A 3,335-nucleotide genomic window follows, 5' to 3' on the forward strand; every position below is an offset into this window, starting at 1 on the left:
TATATATATATATTGATAGGAAGGACAACAAAAGAAAGAGACCTCGATATTATGTAAATAGAGGAATTTATCTATAAAAATATGTGACACTTATTCGGTAGCCATGATAAAACTCCGAGTTTCGGATGCCGAGGTGGGAGCCCACGCCAACATCTCTTCAGTTATCTGGCCATTGAGAATTCCTGCGAAAAATATATCAATAATTTAGAGAAGAACCACCAAGATGCAATTCAAATAATGGAGATCAGATACCACCAAGAAAAACGTACTCTTCAAATATATTTTCGTACATGAAATCTATTTTGAGATACGCTTGTCTTAATATCTAAAAAAAAGTCAAATGAAAGTATTTGAAAATATATATTCCAGCATCATTGATTTTAAGAGTCAATAGTCTCAGGCAGATTGTCAACTGAAAGATCCCTGACGCGAAACTCGAAGTTCTTGAAAATTTAAGCTAAAATGTATTTAAGCTAAAATCTGTTAAAGAACTATCTACGTTTATGTTTGCAGTCCTATATTTTATCGCTTCTTGGGTGATCACACACACACACAAATGTATGTATGTATGTATGTATTAATATTAGTAATGTATTACTGGAATATATTTTTCCATCTTATCAACTGCAGAAAACAGCCTCTACATCATGCCGACATGAGAACAGTTATATTTTCGTGGGACGTGCTAATAATTAGTATCCAAAGAACCATCAAATCTCCTGCTGCCCTCTTAAACATGCGAGTCATCTTTGGTAGTACACATCTAGTTACATAGCATGCTTGGAAAAGTAAAAAATACACTTGTTTACTGTTGGAACGTCATTGTTAAACCCACCACCACCACCACCACCACCACCACCACCACCAGTCTATGATTAATCTGACCCTACATTCAAAAGCCTTCCATCCATGACCATCTTGACTTTTTCCTTCCTATTGTGTAGTATTGTCTTCGTTATCTAATGGGTCTCTAAGTTTTTTCAAGATAGTAAGGTGTTAATTGATGAATATTTAGATGCTATTTCATCTGGATTAGGACACTCCAATGCTTATCAACAATCACAACATAATCTTCTTCCTTCATTTCTTCTCTTTAGTCGAAACTACTTATTTTATAGTATTAACATTATGACTTGGGTATGTTTACTTTCAGACTCCAATATCTGACTGGTACTCACTCATTTTATTGACAAACAAAAAAATAATAATCATGATCAAGAGACGTCGTTTATCTTAGTCGTTCGTGCTTTGCTCTCTCGGTCAACTATGAAAATGCACTGCCTCAATAATTTATTGTAATTACAATCAACATAATGATATACCCGCCAACAAGGAAGTCTCTAAGAGGTCGCTCGATACACTAGAAATAGCAACCAATCTCACTCAACTCACACCCTACAATCAGAAAAAAAAAAACGGATTGATCGGATAATATATACAAGCAGACAGGGTAGTCATGGATAGTCATAGCCTTTGACCATAGACCTGCTCGATCAGAGTTGACATGTGATTTAAATAAGAAAATAATACCATCAACATTTTCGATAACAACATTTTCGATAACTCCATCAGGAAATCGATAGAAAACATGTATGCAAGAGAGAGGGTGGGGAAAGAGAGACTTTGCTGGTCAGTTGTGATTTTAGTATAAAAATACAGGCTTCAATACGAGTTAATTTGGCAAATTAAATCTCTAAATCTTCTCTGTTTTTGGAGTTTTTTTTTTTTTTTTTTTTTTTTTTTTTTTTTTTTGAAGAGGGAGAGTTCTTGTATAAAAGGGCAAATTGTAAAGTCGTTTTCAAAGATAACAACGGTGAAGGCAGCAGCAACAGTGATTTTCATCATCATCATCATCATCAACAATACCATCACCATCATCATCACTATTATAAGAATGTCAAAGTCGATGACGACGGCAAGTGTGACATGGATTTGTAATATGACGAGCAAATAAAAAAAATATATGTAACGAGTTTAAAGATTGCCAGTCGGTAGTCAAAAGAATGGCTGGTACCATCTCACATGTTTTCTACCCTTTACAACCTCCAGCATCACCATAACTACCAGCATCAATTAGAACAGCAGTCGAACATTCGTACATAAACGACACCATTTTGTGTCTGCTTACTAGGGTTAAACATGAAATGTGGTTCCCAGAGACAAGGCCAGCTTTTTGCAATGGGATAGCAGAGACAGCTGTATCAAGTTGGAAACCAAACAGGCAGAACAACAGCAGTAGCAGCAGTACAATCAAGGAGGTAGAGACTACGTGATACATAATGTATAGCTTGTTGCGTGTGTGCATGTAATAGAGTATAAAGATGCTTGAGTAAGGATGTGTGTGTGTGTGTGCACAGATACACACACATGCATACATACATACGTACATGCATACACATGTGTATGTGAGTGTATGTATGCTTACATGTGTTTGTTTATAAATAAATATATATATATATATATATATATATAGTTCACATACTTATACGTACATAGGCACATTCGCACAAACATACACACACACACACATATACACACACATGAGAGAGAGAGAGAGAAGCAGTCAGACAGAGTGGGGAGGGATAATGAAATTAGGGTGGGTGTATTGCAACAGAAGCGTCTGCATGTTTTTATAATGTAAAATTATCTTGAAAATAATGTTCAGTGTTGGAAATATAGTTTGTTACTGTGGGACTAAAACTCATAAATAACACTCCAACTCATACATTCTGTCTGTGAGTGTATCTATCTTTTTCACACACACACGCACACTATCTCTCTCCTTCTCTCTCTCCTTCTCTCTCTCTCTCTTTCTCTCTCTACCTTTGTCTCTATATCTTTCGCTTTCTCTCTCCCACTTTTCTGAAACTACACATAGATATACAAGCATATACATACATAGACGTAAGCGTATACAGATGTGTGTGTTAATATACAAACACTGAGAATATTGCACCAAAGAGACACCATATAAGATAAAGGGTAGTTCTTGACGATGCTGTCGTGTATGGTAAGTGATACATGTTCAGTGGAATAACACTGCCTGCTCTTTCTGCATGTAAATGTTGGACATTATGCATTACTTATGTATGCTAGTATTCAGATATGTCTACCTGGTATGAATTTTTTTTTCAAATATTAGATATTCACAAAAATATTAAATTTATTCTGAATGCTGTATATTTGTGCAATATATACAACAAACTGCATGTACAATAAAATATACTATTACATTTACATTAACTTGATGCTATCCATCAGTTCTATAGAAAATGTTGTATGAATGTATGAATGAATGTGTGTATATAATATATATATATATATATATATATATA

General features: G+C 34.7%; 1 protein-coding gene across 2 annotated transcripts in view; it reads left to right on the forward strand.

Annotated features, from left to right (window-relative positions):
* The first annotated feature begins 1,787 nt into the window (after positions 1 to 1,787).
* LOC106884026 (zinc finger protein 271) overlaps positions 1,788 to 3,335 on the forward strand; it is a 13,413-nt gene continuing 11,865 nt past the window's right edge. The window contains exon 1 of one of the 2 annotated variants that reach the window (XM_014935205.2): positions 1,788 to 2,258. The gene's annotated coding sequence lies outside the window, so the exon portion shown is untranslated. Of the gene's footprint in view, positions 2,259 to 2,569; positions 3,011 to 3,335 lie in introns of those variants that run through there. The other variant, XM_014935204.2, reaches the window with a different exon arrangement.

This window comes from Octopus bimaculoides, chromosome 14, assembly GCF_001194135.2.
Source record: "Octopus bimaculoides isolate UCB-OBI-ISO-001 chromosome 14, ASM119413v2, whole genome shotgun sequence".
NCBI classification, from domain to species: Eukaryota; Metazoa; Mollusca; class Cephalopoda; order Octopoda; family Octopodidae; genus Octopus; species Octopus bimaculoides.